The sequence below is a fragment of the Glycine max genome, chromosome 17, assembly GCF_000004515.6.
Source record: "Glycine max cultivar Williams 82 chromosome 17, Glycine_max_v4.0, whole genome shotgun sequence".
NCBI classification, from domain to species: domain Eukaryota; kingdom Viridiplantae; phylum Streptophyta; class Magnoliopsida; order Fabales; family Fabaceae; genus Glycine; species Glycine max.
In genome coordinates this window covers 32,873,676-32,892,556 of record NC_038253.2, presented here as the reverse complement: position 1 = coordinate 32,892,556, position 18,881 = coordinate 32,873,676, and the positions used below count along the sequence as shown (strand labels likewise).

General features: G+C 39.8%; 1 pseudogene; it reads left to right on the top strand.

Annotated features, from left to right (window-relative positions):
• Window positions 1-14,361: 14,361 nt before the first annotated feature.
• LOC102670550 (transcription factor PIF3-like) lies at window positions 14,362-16,032 on the top strand (annotated as a pseudogene).
• The last annotated feature ends 2,849 nt before the right edge of the window (window positions 16,033-18,881 follow it).

Sequence of the window (18,881 nt, the reverse complement as noted above, 5' to 3'; positions counted from 1 at the left end):
GCGAGAAAGCCTGTAGAATTCACCCCAATTCCAGTGTCCTATGCTGACTTGCTCTCATATCTACTTGATAATTCAATGGTAGCCATAACCCTAGCCAAGGTTCATCAACCTCCATTTCTCCGAGAATACGACTCGAACGCAACGTGTGCTTGTCACGGAGAAGCCCCGGGGCGTTCCATTGAGCATGGTAGGGCTCTGAAGCGTAAGGTGCAAGGTCTAATTGATGCGGGCTGGCTGAAATTTGAGGAGAATTGCGTGTAAATCCTGACATTGACAAGAGATGCCACACATGGGGCAATTTTGAAAGCTGTTGTTAGGTGTCCCTGATGACTCATCAGGGTTTCCAAGTTTATGCCATTATTGCAAACCACAACTACAATGTTAAATGAAATGGATAAAGTTGATATCTTTGTCCCTCATCCTCTCACAAACGCATGTTTGCTTATTCAACTTTTATCGGAATGTGGGTGCAAGCCATTGGTCTGTTTGCTCAAGCGACCTGCGCTCCTGAGTGTTGACTTCCAAGACTGTTCAATCAGAGATTACTCGTCTTGCACGTTGGTGGGGGTGCCGTAAAACAACGAGCAAAGTTCAAAACAAATAAGTTTCAAAATAAAAAATAAAAAGGCATTTGATTGACTGTGTTTTCAAGTAAAAATATAGACGTTCATGTGACCTCATTTTGTCTTTTTAGAGAGAAGTGAGTTATCAAGAATAGGATGTTGGACAAATGGCCTCAGTTACCTTAAGAAAAAGGGGGGTTGAATTAAGATGCAAAGACTATTCCCCAATTGAACTATCAATCTCTCTTTTCGGATTAACAATGCACACAGGGATAACCCTTCCCTTGTGTTCAGGAATCCTCTACAACAAGAGACTCACGGTCTCTTAATCCCTTTTCAGAAATAAGAAGAAGAGAAGAAGAGGTCTCTCATAAAAGAGGTAGATTGTAAAATGAAGATCAATCAAAAATTCCTTATTGAATAAGCAAGTGGTTGACCAAGGAATCTTTTTGAGAGGATAAAACTGTTTGGGCAATGAAAACTCTCTTTAAAACATTTGAATGGCCATTCATAAAACATTTGAATAGATATGTCTCTTGGAAATTATTTTCTGAAAATCCCCTCTGGTAATCAATTACAAGACTTATGTAATCGATTACAGGTTTTAAAAATTTGAATTAAAACATTTTCAACTAATGGTAATCGATTACCAGAGAGCAAATCTCAATTTGAAATGATAGAATTCTTTGGTCAAACCTTTTGTTTGTTTCAATTTGGAAACTTCTTCCTAAAGATTCTAAGAGATCAAACTTGATAATATATCTTGACTTTCTTGGATTCTTGTCTTGGATAAAACTTAGAAGAATTTGATCCTTTAGCATCATCAAGACATCAAAACATCTTGCTTCTACATAGGAGTCATTTGACTTAATCCATCAACTGAAAGATCCTTCAATTATTTCTCGTCCTTGGAAAATTCTTTTTGCAAGAATCAACTGCTTCTTTCATTCTTCCTCACTACGAGGTTGTGAAAACAAGACAACACTTGGTACCTCTAAGCCCTACACTGGGGCAACGAAAGGCACCATGCAAAAACCTCAAGTGAACCTAGGGGCAGATTAGAAGTTCTCACCCAATAGGTTCCCTCCTACAAGGTTATGACGAAAGACAACGATTGGTACCTCAAAGCCTTACACTGGGGCAATGAGGGGCATCGTGCATGAGCCTCAAGTGAACATAGGGGCAGATCAAAAGTTCTCACCTGTCGATGTTTTTAAACAAGAAAAAGAAAAGGGGGGACAAACCCTAGGATTTCAATGGATTGATCGAACATCAAACGACTCCATTGCCGTCACTCCAAAATGGTCAAGTGACTAAATCAAACAGAACACACACTCTGAGGGAGTTCCCGGAGAGATTTGCAAAAAAGATAGGATGAGGTTGCATGAATTATCACCTCTTTCAAAAGGCCAGTCAATCTATGTTTTCCAAAAAAAATCAAATCAAAATCAAAATCACAAAATAGGGAAAGAATGCCATGAACATTGTACAACTTTCCATTACATTGCATTGTTTCATATAAAGTCCGCATTTACCCAAATTTCACAACAAAGGTTGCATGCATTTGCATCCCTCAAAATCATGTTAACTACATAGATTCCCTACATCTAAATGTCCAAATCTTTTGAATTTGGGATGACCGGCTCTCTCGATGAGTCGATCTCTTGCTTTCTCATAAGGATGGACCCTCGGGTACTAGTACCCTGGTCTTCAGAGGACTACACGTCCTCGCCAACAGAGGGCTGCACGCCCTCACCTTGGGTACTAGTTACCCTCACCGTCAGAGGACTACACGTCCTCGCCTTGAGAGGACTACACGTCCTCTACACGCCCTCACCTTGGGTACTAGTTACCCTCAACGTCAGAGGACTACACGTCCTCGCCTTGAGAGGACTACACTTCCTCACCATCAGAGGGCTGCACGCCCTTACCCCCAGAGGACTACATGTCCTCGCCTTGAGAGGGCTACACGCCCTCACCTTGGGTACTACTTACCCTCACCGTCAGAGGACTACACGTCCTCGCCTTGAGAGGACTACACGTCCTCACCACCAGAGGGCTACACGCCCTCACCTTGGGTACTACTTACCCTCACCGTCAGAGGACTACACGTCCTCGCCTTGAGAGGACTACACGTCCTCACCACCAGAGGGCTGCACGCCCTCACCTCCAGAGGACTATAAGTCCTCGCCTTGAGAGGGCTACACGCCCTCACCTTGGGTACTAGTTACCTTCACCTTCAGAGGACTACACGTCCTCACCTTTAGAGGACTACACGTCCTCGCCATCAGAGGACTACATGTTCCCCATTTTCAAAGGGGGGCATGCCCTCACCTTTAGAGGATTGCACGTCCTTGCCATCATAGGACTACACTCCCTCGCCTTCAAAAGGCGACACGTCCTGAACTTCAGAGGGCTACACGCCCTCGCCTTTAGAGGACTACGCGTCCTCACTTTCAGTGGGCTCCATATCCACACCTTAAGATAATTTAAGGTCCTCTGTCCTTAAATGCTTAACCGAGACTTGCACTCCCGGTTAAGGGACCAGTAGTTTCCTTTTAACGGTTCCTGGGCCACCCCCTGATATTGGAGGAGGGCCAACTGTGCGAGCACAACCAGAGAGGGAGGCTATCACACAGCTACTATGCATACCGGGGCAAGATTTCACCCGTGCCGCTGCAAAGAGACGAGTGCGGATCATGCACCAACATGACCACTCTTACACAGATATAGATGACCTTGCTACTTAGCAACATTCTGCCCAGCGACCGCAATGCCAATCTCCCCCTGCAAAAGTATCAGTTGGTCTGTGTCGTCCCAACATGGGTAAGTATGCATATAGTTCGACTGATTTCTGATACCATCTATTGTTTGCAGGGATCGCACCCAAGAGACACCCAGTGGACCCGGAAAAGTCCAACAGGGCCCTGGGGTTTCCAGCTTTGGTTATGGGCCTCTATCAGTCCTACAGGGTGCTCGTACCCCCCCGACAAGGTCACATCATCATAGGTAAGTATGCACATCGCTCAACTGATTTCTGATTTCGTCTATTGTTTGCAGGGATCGCGCCTGCAAGACACCCAGTGGACCCGAAGAAGTCCAACAGGGTCTTGGAGTTGTCAAGCTCTAATTACGGGTCTCTGTCAGTTCTACGGAGTACCTGTCACCTCCAGCAAGGGCATCAGGCCCCCTACTAATCGAGCTTTCATCAAGAAGTACTGCGTCTCCAGGCAGGCGCAGGGCGAAACACCACAGCAGCCTGGGGATGGTCGGTAGCGGGCAATAGACACACCGCCACCACCTCTAGAGTTAACCTCAGCTCATCTGCAAAAAGGTTAGAGCGTTGCCTACGACACATGGCCGACCGGCAGGCGACCAAATCCAAAGTCAAAGGTAAGCAAAGTACTAGGTCCGTGACCTACAAGCCATCTTGCGTCCAGCTAAAGACGTTAAAGAAGCGCTACTAGGAGGCAACCTAGTACCTTTTGAATCTGTGCTTGTTATTTGATCACTTTTCATAGTAAGACACACCTAGTTGCTCATGATCCTAGGAATTTAAATAAAACGAGCACAAGCTCGGAAGGTAGTCATACCTCACAAAATATATATATGTATGCTTAGGTAGAAAGATACCTTAGATATGCATGTATGTAAACAAAAACACACTTCACCAAATATATATATGTATGTTTAGGTAGCAAGATACCCTAGATATGCATGTATGTAGCAAAAAGATACCTAACAAAATATATATATGTATGTTTAGGTAGCAAGATACCTTAGATATGCATGTATGTAGCAAAAAGATACCTCACAAAATATATATATGTATGTTTAGGTAGCAAGATACCTTGGATATGCATGTATGTAGCAAAAAGATACCTCACAAAATATATATATATGTATGTTTAGGTAGCTAGATACCTTGGATATGCATGTATATAGCAAAAATACCTCACAAAAATATACACATGTTTAGGTAGCAAAATACCTCATAAAAAAAAAAAGGGAAAAAAAAGAAAACAAACAAGAAAAAGAAATAAACAAATGATAATGATAAAAAAAAAAGAAGAAGGAGAAAAAAGAAAATAAGTTGTCTAGCTGAAAAACCAACATGCTTTTGAAAAGAGATGACTTCCAACTTTTCTTTGAAAAAAATTCATTGATCATAACCAATTTTTGGAAAATGTGTCTACACCTGAAGGGTGAATGCTGTGAAATTTCCCCGGACGCCCGAAATGGACTCGGATGAATGCACAAATTGATAAAAGAACATATTTTGGAAACATTGGGTTGATTAAAATAGAGGAAATGAATCCTGAGCCCTAGCATCACATGACCATAAAAATTTGACATTTGAGTGTCCACATAGGTGCATGCATGACCAGTTTTGCATAAAGTTTCCAAATCATCATTTTTGCATTTGTGTCATGGAAATAATGTGGGGCATCCCTTTTTATCCTTGAACCAAACCAAACCCTGACATGTATCATGCCTAGCCATTCTACAAGTCTTGAGCCAAAATCCTGACTCACCATAAACCTTGACCCAGGGTGAGAATGTCAATCCTTACCCTCGGAAGCAAAAAAGAAGAGAAGGAAAATTTCCAATCAAAGAAAAAGAGAAGGAAAATTTCCAATCAAAGCAGAAAAGGAAGGAAAGGAAATTCCCAATCAAAGAGTGGGAGAAAGCAAAAAGAAAAGAAAGAAAATTCCCAACCAAAGAATGGGAGAAAGTAAAAAAGGAAGGAAAGAAAGTTCTTGATCAAAGAAACTAGAAGAAATGTGCAGAAAGGTCTTTTGACCAGACAATATCTGAACAATACAGAATTGTCACCAAATGAACGAAAAAAGAAGGAAAGGAAACCACGACCTAAAATGGTCTCCCCCCTTTAATTACCAACCAAAATTCCGTGCGCTAGCGACCCTTTTTTCTCGCCCCGCACTAAACAAAAACAGAAAAAGAAAAAGCCAACAAAAAAAATCAAAAGCCAAAAACACACAAAAGCCGAAAAAAAAAACCACCAAAAGAACCCATTCCCAAGGGAAGCCCTATTGATCCATGATCACGCATGTAATTTTTGATTTGATAGGAAATAATTTGCAAAGTCAAGTCATGACATATCTATGGTTCGGAATTAGGATGAAACACTTACCTGTGCGAGATTGATACACTTTGAGTGGATTTCTTCTATTTTTGTCGAACCCAGTGTTTCCTCTAAATGGTCATTTAGAAACGAAATGCTAACATCCAAAATCTCATTTATGGTTATGGGAGATTTCATCAGCAGACTCTCCTTCCCCGGTAGACGCATTGTTTTTCACTCAAAAAAGCATATGCTGCTCTAAATCAGTTGGAATATTTGTCTCTTTGCTAAAGCATGTTTGCATTTTAGTGGAGAAAACAACGAGACTTTTTCAAGTCTCACAAGTTATCCAGAACTACGTAGGTCTGAGTTCCTCATTGGAGGATACGTAGGAGCAAGAGCCTCGCTTTTGTCGACCACACCGCCTTTTGTCGCCATAACTCAAGAGCTGGTAGCCCGCGGAGACACCTTACGGTTATCCGCACCTCGTCATTCAGTGACCCCAAGTGTGATTGACGAGCAGAGGCCAATGTGGTCATCTGCGCCCTTTCCGGAGATGTCAGCATTTTCCGATGGAGACTTTTCAAGTCTCACAAGTTATCCAGAACTACGTAGGTCTGAGTTCCTCATTGGAGGATACGTAGGAGCAAGAGCTTTGCTTTTGTCGGCCGCCCCACAATCTTTGTCATACTGACCTTGAGGTCATGTGACGCGCACCCTTTTTGTCATCCAGAGGCAGCGGGCCCGATGACAAGCAGAGACCAAGTTTGGTCATTCTGCACCCATGATACGCGGAGATACCTTACGGTTATCCGCACCCCTTTGCCATTCAGACACAGTCGTGTCCGATGGCACGCAGAGACCAAGTTTGGTCATTCTGCACCCATGATACGCGAAGATACCTTATGGTTATTCGCACCCCTTTTGTCATCCAGAGGCGGCGGGCCCGATGACAAGCAGAGACCAAGTTTGGTCATTCTGCACCCATGATACGCGGAGATACCTTACGGTTATCCGCACCCCTTTGCCATTCAGACACAGACGTGTCCGATGACAAGCAGAGACCAAGTTTGGTCATTCTGCACCCATGATACGCGGAGATACCTTACGGTTATCCGCACCCCTTTGCCATTCAGACACAGTCGTGTCCGATGGCACGCAGAGACCAAGTTTGGTCATTCTGCACCCATGATACGCGAAGATACCTTATGGTTATTCGCACCCCTTTTGTCATCCAGAGGCGGCGGGCCCGATGACAAGCAGAGACCAAGTTTGGTCATTCTGCACCCATGATACGCGGAGATACCTTATGGTTATCCGCACCCCTTTGCCATTCAGACACAGTTGTGTCCGTTGGCACGCAGAGACCAAGTTTGGTCATTCTGCACCCATGATACGCGAAGATACCTTATGGTTATTCGCACCCCTTTTGTCATCCAGAGGCGGCGGGCCCGATGACAAGCAGAGACCAAGTTTGGTCATTCTGCACCCATGATACGCGGAGATACCTTATGGTTATCCGCACCCCTTTGCCATTCAGACACAGTTGTGTCCGATGGCACGCAGAGACCAAGTTTGGTCATTCTGCACCCATGATACGCGGAGATACCTTATGGTTATCCGCACCCCTTTGCCATTCAGACACAGTTGTGTCCGATGGCACGCAGAGACCAAGTTTGGTCATTCTGCACCCATGATACGCGGAGATACCTTATGGTTATCCGCACCCCTTTGCCATTCGGACACAGTCGTGTCCGATGGCACGCAGAGACCAAGTTTGGTCATTCTGCACCCATGATACGCGGAGATACCTTATGGTTATTCGCACCCATTCTTTTGCTATCTGTAAGACAGAACGCTTGATAGCATGCAGAGGCTGACACAGTCTTCTGCACCTTTTGTTCCTCCGGGAACAACAAAGTCATTTACATGTGGAAATTTCATGGTCACCCGCGACTCTCGTCAACCGAGAGGAGCGAAATTAGTGTCATACACTGATTTTCGAGGACCTTTGCTTGATGACATGCGACCATTCTTTGGTCCTTGTGAGGTGTTTGGCACCCATCATTAGGCAATTTGTGAAATTTTGGGAACAACAAGTCATTTGCATGTGGAGATTTTATGGTCACCCGCGACTCTCGCCAAATCGAGAGGAACGAAATTAGTGTCTTATCTTTACTTTCCTTTTATCTCCAATAAAAGACAAGTAAAGAGGGGCAACTGTCATACCCTAATTTCGTCCGGGGACCTTTGCTCGATGACGTGCAACCATTCTTTGGTCCTCGTGAGGTGCTTGGCACCCATCATTAGGCAATTTGTGAAATTCCAGGACATGCCAAAAAACCAAAAAAATATTGATGCACAATCCGTAAGTTTCCGTGACACATCGGAAATCAAATGGAAGCATCGTTGCATAATTAAGTGAGGTTCCGTAACATTCCGTAAGTCAAAAAGGGGATGATTATGTAATCCGCAAGGTTCCGTAACATTACGGAAAGAAAACAAGTATCGTTACGAAATTCGTAAGTTTCCGTAACTTTACGAAAAAAGAATCACCAAAAAACAGCAGAGGGGGTGTACTTAGTAAAAATGGGGGTGCAAATAGCACCCAGGCCCACTTGGGCCCTCCAGAAGATTCCTCCAGAAGGCGGTTGCTTCTGGAGGAAGCAACCCTGCTCGCCTGGGCGAGCTGAGCTCGCCTGGGCGAGCTGGGCGGCAACCACCTCCCCTATTTTGCTATAAATAGGGGAGGAAATGAAGAAGAAAGGGGTCCAGCCCCTTAGGCACTTCTCTCTCTTTCGAATTTGCTTGGAAAAATTGTTTCCGTGAAGAAAATCTAAGCCGAGGCGCTTCCGAAACGTTTCCGTAACGTTTTCCGTGAGGAATCTCGCAAAGGTTTGAACCGTTCTTCGACGTTCTTCATTCGTTCTTCATCGTTCTTCGATCTTCAACGGGTAAGTACCTCGAACCAAGCTTTTCGATTCATTCTATGTACCCGTAGTGGTCCACATTGTGTCTCGTGCATTTATATTCTCGTTTTGTTTACTTTTTGTACCCCCTGTTGACATGCTTAAGCCATTTTGCTTAAGTCGTTTCTCGCTTAACTTAAAAATAAAATAAATTTCCACCGAACGTTTGAATTGTATTATCCATTAACTTTGGTTAAAATCAATTCCGACCGTTCGGTCGTGCCGTAACCACGTTGGAAATCAAAAAGAGGTAAAAAATAATATAATAATCAAAAAGACATCTTTTAGTAAAATAAAGCGGAAAATCAATCGGACGTTTTCTCTTTGGGATTTCTCATTCTTAATCAAATTGATTAATAACTAAAGTGAAACTAAAGGCTAAAATCAATTCGCCTAGTCAAGCTCGTCCATAAAAATAGGCTTTTGAAGTTTGTCATTTCAATTTCTCACTAAGTAAAATGGATCATTTTTAAGGTCCAACGCCTTAAAATGATCACCACTTAAGTAAAAAAGAATCGCTTGGTAAGCAAGAACTACGTAGGTCTGATTTCCTCATCGCAATCGAGGATACGTAGGAGCAAAAGCCCCGCTTTTGTCGACCACCCCAAGAGATCGTTAATGGTCCAAATGCCTTAACGTTTCTCTCCTTTCAAAAACAAGAGATCGTTAATGGTCCAATGCCTTAACGTTTCTCCCCTTTTAAAATCAAAAGACCGTTTAATGGTCCAACACCTTAAATGACCTTTTGTTCAAAAAAAACATATTTTGCAAAAAAGACAAAAACAACTTAACCAAACACTTTGTTCCGAAAGAACTACGTAGGTCTGATTTCCTCATCGCAAATTGAGGAATACGTAGGAGCAAAGGGAAACACCCTTGTCGACCTCAAAAAGATAAAAACATAAAAAGGCATAAAAATACATAAGAACATAAAAGGGAACATAAAAATCAAAGTCATGTTTGCACATTCAATTAAAGGCTGTCGTCCCTTGGGACGGGCGTGTGGGGTGCTAATACCTTCCCCGTGCGTAAATACAACTCCCGAACCTTTCACTAAAAAGTTCGTAGATCTCGTCTTTTCCGGTTTTTCCGACGTTTTCCTCAAATAAACGTTGGTGGCGACTCCGCGCGTATTCCTTTCGTGGAACACGCATCCCGCGAGTCACGCGTCGCCCTCCCGCCGAAGGGTAGGTTGCGACATAATCATTCAAAATACATCGTTTCCAAAAATTCCGGGTAGAAATTTCTAGGATGTTACATTCCCCCACAAACAATGACCCGTGTACTGGACGAAATTCAACTGAGGTTGAAAATGCTAAATAAAAGAATACCCCAGCCAACAATATATGTAACTCCAAATGTGAGATGAAAATGAACAAAGGAAAAAAAAGTTGTTCATATCTTCAGAAGTTTGTGAACAAAATGAACACACAACAAAATTCACACCAACACCCTTATGGTTTAAAGCAATCCTTGGAGGCACTCTATCTAGCAACAAATGTTAATAAAAAGCCATAACTTTTGAGGGTAAACAACATTGTCAAACCTGTTTAAATAAATTAACCTACTTTTACCATTAAAGAATCCACTAAAACTTGTGCCTTTAAAAAATTATATGTTGAAGCCATTGAAGATTGTCGCAAGAGTCCTAGATTCCAACTCCATGGATCCTCGAATGCACTATTCAAATGAATAGTCTCTAGTGTTTGATACAAATGAACTTCTTGATAAGTTTGCATCTTGATAATTTTACAACTTTGGTGAATAAAAATGGTCATGTCAAGCCTTTCTCAACTTGTAAGACTTAAACACTATGCATTGATGATTGTAAAGTACTCTATCCTAATGATTTTGTCTAAGATGGATTAGAAATCCTTAGTATAACTAATGCAATACATGCCAATTAAATCATGCACTATACTCATCGTCAAAGACCACTAATATCTACACCTATTCTAAGTTCTTTAACTTTTATTGGTGCTCCATTTTAGTCGTTGTGTGGGTCGGAAGGGGTGAATGTTGAGATTTAATCTTCCCCATCAATATAAAATTAATCTCATACACCTTTCAAATCTCTTCATGTAACATGCATGCATGAAATAAGATATTTTATGTTTTTTCTTCATATAGATGCATGCATAAAATAAGTACTTGTAATATCAAATTTTATGCATGCATGCTACTTAAAGAGATTTAGAAGGTGTGGGTGATCGAATTTATATTAACGAGGAAGATTGAGGGTGAGTTTGTTTAAACTTATAATAAGTAATTTTAAAATAAACACTTCTTAAAAATTTCTTATTTAATAAGCATATAAGATTTGCTCATCAAAATAAGTAGAAAATTGTTTCTTTAAGCATATAAGATTTGTTTTTTTAAACAGACTAAAAAATAGAAAGCTACTTATTTTATTAAAATAAGTGTTTATTTTAACAAATAAGTTTAAACAATTTGACCCTAAATCTCAACATTCACCTTGTCTTGCTTATGCAATGTAAGAAAAGAAGAATCATTAAAAGTGAAAGAACTAATTAGACTAGGTGAGTAGATATCACAATTGTTTAACAATGATTATAGTCCATGATCAAATTGGAAAGTTGACATTGCTTATAAAGAGGATTTCTAGCCTGTTTGAGACAAAAAGCATTAGGAAAGAGTACTTACGATCATCAATATATGGAGTGTTTAACTTCTTACAGTTTGAGAAGGGTTTGGCATGACCAAAGCCAAAATTGAAACTTAATAGGCTAGAAGTTCAAGAGAGTTGGGGATTTAGGTTCTTTTGGCATCACACAATGAAACTAAAATATTATGATGGCTGAAACAATGCCAGATAATTCGAGATTTCTCCTTCCAGAAACTTTCTTGGTTTTTATGTGCTTGAATAGTATGTAAGGGATGATTGTCATTGTGGCACACTACAAAAAAAATCACTACTTAATGATGGTTTACTAACATTGATTACTGAAACTGTTGTTAAGTGTATTAAACAATTGTATTTATCGTTGGTTTCAATTGACGACAACTCTCTGATGTAGGTTTTTTCGCCAACACCTTCATGACTCTTTGTTTCATGCCAGTGGAGCTTGGTCTTCAATTGTTAAGCATAATCCTTGTTTCGATGCTACTGGTTCTACCAGCTTCAGTTCACTTCAATCTCTGTTTTGACACTCGCTCTCTCTACTTTGGTCACTCTTGCCAACATTCAATCTCTCTCCACTTTGATGTTCCATCTCTCTCGTTCATTCTCTTTCTATGTTCAGAGTGCTCTCGATTCAAGGTTTGTCTCTCTCACTCTCTTAGCTCTATATTCTTGGGTTTGTTTCTCAATTTTGATTTGTATTTCGATTTTTCTTACATTGATTTGTGTTTCACTTATTGCTCCAACATTTCATTGAACTGTGTTTTCTTGTCTTCTTGCTCTGATCTAAGGTTGCTCAAAGGTGTTTTGAACTTGTTTTCTCTAAAATCGACAAGTTCCTCACTTGCATAGAAGTTTCACAAAACCCTAGGTTCGCAATTGCACTTCTCAATACTTTTCTTTTTGTTTTTATGATTCAGACATATTAGCTAAAAATGATTAAATGCTTTGGGTTCACTTATCATTCTAGCACAATTCAACCCATGTGTTTTGTTACTTGATTTTTTATATTTTTATACATCATTGTTACTTGAACACTATTTATTTGCGTGTTAGAAGTTTAGGCAAGTTAGAGGTTTTTATATATTCTTTGATGATTGTTTCTTAGCATGTATACAAATTAAATTCTATATGTTATATTCTCCAACTAGGAAGGGGAGTGTAGTGAACTATTATTTGTTTGACAACAAGAATTATTGTTTACTAAGAATAAAAGACAATTCTTATGATTGGACATAATAGTATTCTTGTTAAGTTTGGACGACATCATGGTTATTGGATGATCCAATCCTACTTCAGATTTTGATGTTTAACAAAATTATAAATTATTGATTAATTGTTGTATTTTGGTTTGAGTGAACATGACCTATTGCATAATGAGCTTCAAAGTCTTCACACGTATCCTACAAAGCTCTTATGAGAAAGTGTCCATCCGCAATGGAAGACTATGCTTAAATTGGCTTTATTAAACCAACATTCAATGCGCTGATAAAAGAAGTCGCATCCACTACTTGTCATAATCATGTTATAATCTTAAATATCTCTTTATATGCATCCATTAAGACTATGAATCTGTGATTGAGCATTTTATTCATTCCCACAAGTCAAAGTCTGATTCTTGCTAGCAGTAAGATCAATGCAAAAGAAAGTAATGTAAAGTTGCTTTATCATAAGTCATATTTGCCTTTCTTTTTGTGTGAATAACTTTTTGAATCGGGAAAAAGTCACCTACTACTAGAAATATATTCTTTTACGACACCTATTCTACGATGGTTCTCTGTGGAAACGCCTTAGAAAATGAGACGGTGACATTTTGTAATTATTGTAATGAAAAATGCCTTTTACGACACATATTCTAAGACGGTTATTGAAAACCGCCTTAGAATGTTATGTCTAATAAAATTTACGAAGGGTTTTAGTAAAAAATCGTCTTAATTTTGAAAACAAATTAAAAGCCCTATACCTCTGGAACTCTGTCGCACGCAGCTAGAAAGCGGTGAATCAGTGAAGCCCTGTGGAACTCGACATCTCTCGAACTTTTCCAGCCGGCCTCCGTGCAGTGAAAACTAATCTGGAACTTTGCCTTCCCTTGCCCAGCGAAAAGCTCTGCTCCGACGCGCGTCACTCATTGAATGTCAAAGTACTTTCGAATCAGTGAAGCCCTCCCTCGCGCCCTCACCCTCTGAGGTTTGTTCATTGTTCCTTAGAATGCATACATTCTAGATAAACTACAACAACTTTTGACTAAACCATGGTTAGAACTTATAGAAACCCCTGAATTTCTCACTCTTTTCTATTCCTGTCTGTCTCTTTTGTGTCACTGCTAGACACTTCTTTCTTTCGTATTGCTTCTTTGCAAATCTTTCGCCGCTTTCTATGTCCATTTTGGTCTTCTGAAATTTTGGGTCTTCTCTTTCTCTGAGCTTAGACATGCTCTCTTAAATGATTGCTTTTTGATAACTTCCCAATGGTTTCTGTGAACTGGGAAATGATTACCCTCACTCAAATAGCAGTCTTGCTGCATTTGGATTAGGAAAACCTCGTTGGTCACAATTGTCGAGGAGCCAAGGGTTTCTAAAAATTTCGTATCTTTTTGGGTACCCATTTGAGAAGAGATCACTGGGTTTCAGCCTGAAATTATTGGAGTTACATGGGTTTCCCATGATCTTAGCCGAGAATTGGTGTCACTATTGTCAATGGAACTCAACTGGGGTGGTTGTGTTGCATGTGCCAACCTGAATGATGCTAATTCGGGAAAAACAAAATAGAAAGAAAGAAAAGAATAAAAATAAGATCGAAGACTTGTGATATTAAATATAAAGATTTTTTTTTTATTTTTATTTTGTAAATTATTGTTGTGATGTAATGTTAATATAAGCTTGTTTTCTTTTCCTTTTATAATCATACCGTTGTATGATGAGTACTATGACTTATGTCAGGTTTTCTTCTATGTCTTTCTACTTCATTTGGATTCCAAAGGTTTCCCAGTTAATATAGTAGAGTATGTAGGAAGCAACATTAGGGGGCTAAGTACCTTGGTTTGATTTGAGGCCTTTTTGAGTTTTTGGTACTTCAGTTCCGTGGGTCAATTGATTCATCACCATGCCTTTATATGAGTTATATCGGTTGGCCAGAGAGAAGCTTGGTAAAGAAACTACCAGCACACGTGCTCCTGATCAATGTTCCTCGTAAGTTCATTAGCATAACCTGTTGTAAGCTTTTTCATATATGTGTTTGAATTTTGAATTGTATTCTTTTGTTTATTTATTTCTTAATGCTTTTTTGGGTTTGAAATTTGATGTGCAGGACAAAGAATGATTTTTTTGAGCTGGTTTGGGAGAACGATCAGATTTCGAGCCAGGGTCAGTCCAGTAGAGTTAGAAGGAGCCCCTCTTGCAAGAGTTTGCCATCTCACTGATTACCATCTCACAGTCCTAAGGCTAGGGATAAAGATGTAGGATATGGTACCTACACAAGGTTGGGGAAATTTGGGGATTTAGACTCTGGATTAAATGAAATTCCAATGTCGATGCCATCCAATGAAGTGGATTTCTGTCAAGATGAAGATGTGTTACCTTGGTTGGATTATCCATCAATATATAGATGGTTATTTGCAACATTAGTATGGTTCTGATTTCCTCCCTACCTCAAACAGTTTTACTCTATTGGATAAAAAAGTAATGGCAATATGGCATTTAGGGATTCTCAGAAAACTTATGAAGAACAATGGAATGTTTTCAAGGGTTCTTCAGCTGGACAGGTTGAGACTCCCAGACCTAAAGCTAGTAGCACCAGTCAGTTATTCCCTCCATCATTGCATTAGTGTCAAACATTTTTGTTTCTTCTAGATCCAGAGCATTAGATGTAACTAAAAATAACAATATGAGTAATGCAAACCAGGATGTGTCTTATGGCGAAATTACTTATATTCTATCTTCCTCAAGTGATTTTTCTAACGCAAAGGTGCAGAAGTGTGATCCACCTATGAATAGCAATGGTTCCAGTTCCACCATAATGAATTTCTCCCATTTTGCAAGGCCTGCTGCTATGGTAAGAGCTAATCTTCAAAGCATTGGCCTGAAGTCTAGTTTGTCTTCATCAAGATCAGACAGTATGGAAATGAAGAATAAAGGTGTTGTTGCAACTAGCAGAATTCCTCCTGAATCAATTCATATTGATTCAAGTGGTGAATGTTTGAAGGAACCGACCATGCAATGCCAGCAGGTTGTGGAGCAATCCAAGGTTGATGTGAACACTTTGCAGCCAAAATCTGTTGAATAGAATGTTGTGCCTTCTAAGCAGTCAGAGCCTGCTGGTAAAGAGAGTTCCACTAAGATTGATCTATTTCCCAATCAAGTTCTTGGTGACAGTGGCACTAAAGGACAAACAGCTGCTGAAAAAAGTAAGGAGCCAGTAGTAGCCTCTTCCTCTGTTTGCTCTGGCAATGGTACAGACCAAGGTTCAAAAGAGCCAAAATCAAATTTTGAAGCAAAAAAGAAAAGACACTGACGACTATGAGTACCATAGTGAAGTATGTCTTAGATTTATAGGGTTTAATCTGTTTAATCATTTTCTTACTTATTTTATAGTTTCCCTCCATTAACCAAGAAAACATTTTACATGAAGGATGTTGAGGAAGAACCGGCTGGTTCTAAAAAGACAACTGGCGGGCGAGGAGGTGTAGGTTCCAAGAGAAGTCGTGCAGCTGAAGTGCATAATCTATCTAAAAGGGTGAGGAAGGCCATCTTCTATTTGTGTAGTATTAATTATTAGTTACAATTATAAAACACAACATATTTCCCCTTGAATCTTGAGTTTATGTGATTTCTGATTTATCTAATTATAATTTGATGTAGCTCCATGTGGAGCTTGTAGGCCTTGGATCTTCTTCATCAATGGAGTCCTTTGCTCCTTGAAGATGAATGTCAGCGAAATGGAGAAGGAAGAAAGATGATTGGAGACACCACTTCAAGGAGAAGATGAGTTAAGAAGAAGTTCACCACCATAGGAAGCCATGGATAAGAGCTTGAAGGTAGGAGAAGATGAGTGGAGATAGAGGGAGAGAAGGAGCACGAAATTTTGTGCCTCAAAAGAGGTCTGAAATTTGAAGTGTAATTCTCAAATGATCAAAGTTGAAAAAATGCACACACATGGCCTCTATTTATAGCCTAAGTGTCACACAAAATTAGAGGGAAATTTGAATTTCTATTCAAATTTAACTTGAATTTGAAATTGAATTTATGGAACCAAAATTTTACTAATTATGATTAGTGAATTTTAGCTATGGTTCAGCACACTAATCCAAGATCAAGTCCAAGATTCTCCACTAAGTGTTCTTAGGTGTCATGAGGCATGTAAAGCATGAAGGACATGCACAAAGTGTGACTATATGATGTGACAATGGGGTGTAGCAAGTAAATGCTCACCTCCCCCTCTAAAATTTAATTGTATTGGACTTCTCCCAATTCAATTAACTTTATTTCCCAACACACACATTAAATAATCAGTTAATGCATGTGAAATTACAAAACTACCCCTAATACAAAAACTATAGTCTAGGTGCCCTAAAATACAAGAGCTAAAAAATCCTACATTTCTAGGGTACCCTACCTACATTGTGGAGCCCTAAATACAAGGCCCAAAAATAATGGAAACTTAATCTAATATGTACAAAGATAAGTTGGCTCATACTTAGCCCATGGTCTCGAAATCTACCCTAAGGCTCATGAGAACCCTAGGGCCTTCTCTTGCATCTCTGGACCAATCTTCTTGGAGTCTTCTATCCAATGCCCTTTTGGGGTAGGATTGCATCATTCCCTCCCCCTTGAAAAGGATTTGACCTCAAATCCAGAGGTTCTTGAAACTCTGGGGTTCTTTCCTCAACACCTGCAAAAAGAATAAAAACATATATATTAGTGGTGTTTGGTATGTTGGAGTACGGTAAGGTCTGAAAACCCATTTCCTGGGCATCTTCCTATGAGGGAACATGATTCCTTACCAACTCAATGAGTGGTGCTACAAGTATAAAAAATATATGGGATAAACCTTTTGTAAAAGTTTATTAACTCATGGAAGCCCCAAATTTTCCTTATACTTGGTGGAGTGGGCCACTCAGGAATGAACTTTATTCTCTTAGTGTTCGTGGGAACCCCTTGATTACTATTTAAAAAATTAAAGAAAGTAATGCAATAAAACATACCTTTTTCTGTATTTTCATGTTGATTATTCCTACCAAAAAGTATGTCAAACCTAAGGTGTCCCATATGAGCACCTAAGTTTGTATTGAAACTAAAAATAAGAACAAACCTACCTAATGAGTCCCTATCTACATGAATCTTGAAGATGTTGGGTGCATAAGTGATTTTACAAAAGAGGGTTGCACCACTCAACACATTCATCATATCACCTATTTTAGGGATTTGATGCCTAATAATACTTATTTTGGGCACCAACAAAGCACAAGGATTTAAGCTCTTACAAACCAAACCCTCATCCAACAACTCCTTTACTTGAGGAATAATATCAAGCCCAAGAGGTGTGGCAGTGCTAACAAGTGTCTTTTTACAAAGGAGAAGATGTGGAGGTTGTCTAAGAGAGAAGTTTATTTAATATTTGTCTTAATTTCAAAATGAATTTCCTTCTTAGCTAATCTCTTGAAGGAGACACTTACCTCCTTACACTCCTCCTTAACCATTAAAGGTTGTCCTTCTTCTTGGGGGTAGATTTCTTCACTAGATTATTCCCCTTTTGCTTCTTCACTTTCACTAGAGGAAGGTGAAGTAGTAGCCTCATCTTGGCTACTATAAATGTCTTGGCCCCTTATAATCATGGTTTTCTTGGTGGGGCATTGAGAAGTAATGTGTCCTCTTGCAAGACATTTAAAGCACATTATAGAGCTAGTCTTCTCTTGCATACTAGCTTTAAGGGGTTGCTTTTCTATTGTCTTTCCATTATCATCTTTGGGCTTAGAAGGTGTCACCCCTAAGATGCCTTGACCTTGGTCTTTCTTTGGATAAGAGTGAGAGCCATAAGATTTTGAAGTAGACTTCCTTTTAAGTTGTTGCTCTACGCTTATTTTCCAATCTAAGTAAGCCTCTACATTGTCCTTCCCATGGAAGTATGGGAGGTTAATGTTAGCCTCTTGAGACTTTCTTTCCTTTTCTCTCCTATGGGAATGAGGTCTAAGATGTGACCTATGTCTTCCTTCATAATAGTCACGAAGTTCTTCACTTACGCTCTTGCAAGAGTTATGACTACTATAGGAGACATGTTTTTCTTTTCTTAATTCTTTTAGTATTTTCCTTCTTTCTTCTTCCCTTATTTGTTCCCTGTCATCTTGATTTATTTTTACCTTCTCTTTTCCTTTTTGTTTTCTTTCTAGTTTTTCTTTCCATAACTTGAGGGAACTCAACTCATCTAAGATTCTAGATAGAGGGTCCTTATGACTAGTACCCTCGCAATTAACACTAGATGAATGATGACTCATGTTGGTTCCTAAGTTGTGGTTCTTTCTTGTTGGGGGGTTTTAAAAAAAGGTAAAAGCTATGGTTCCAAAAGAACTCAAGATAAGTGTGATAAGCAAGAAGAAAGTATTATGCAATAACAAGATAAGCTAGGTGTGA